This window comes from Camelina sativa, chromosome 8 (assembly GCF_000633955.1).
Source record: "Camelina sativa cultivar DH55 chromosome 8, Cs, whole genome shotgun sequence".
In the NCBI taxonomy this organism is placed as follows: Eukaryota; Viridiplantae; Streptophyta; class Magnoliopsida; order Brassicales; family Brassicaceae; genus Camelina; species Camelina sativa.
The window spans coordinates 10,151,127-10,151,362 of NC_025692.1; the positions used below are offsets into that span (position 1 = coordinate 10,151,127).

Genomic DNA, 236 nt, shown 5'->3' on the forward strand with positions numbered 1-236 from the left:
CCTTCAGGCCATAACGGTATCACGATATACGCGGCAAACCTCTCGCCTGCCTCGATCTTGCTCACGATTTTGAGAGAAATTTCTTTGGGAATGAGTTGTAATGCATTGATCTCATTCAAGTTAATGTCTCTAGAGTTCCATCCAAATGAGCTTCCAAGAAAATATTGGTTCTCTATGTAGATGAAATGCTTGGCTCTCCTTATGGCATTAACGTACGCGTCTTGTATGCTTCTTTC

At 41.9% G+C, this 236-nt stretch overlaps 1 protein-coding gene across 1 annotated transcript in view; it reads right to left on the bottom strand.

The window, feature by feature from the left end:
* LOC104709385 (phospholipase D alpha 3-like) overlaps positions 1 to 236 on the bottom strand; it is a 5,582-nt gene that overhangs the window by 2,161 nt on the left and 3,185 nt on the right. The window lies entirely within an intron of this gene.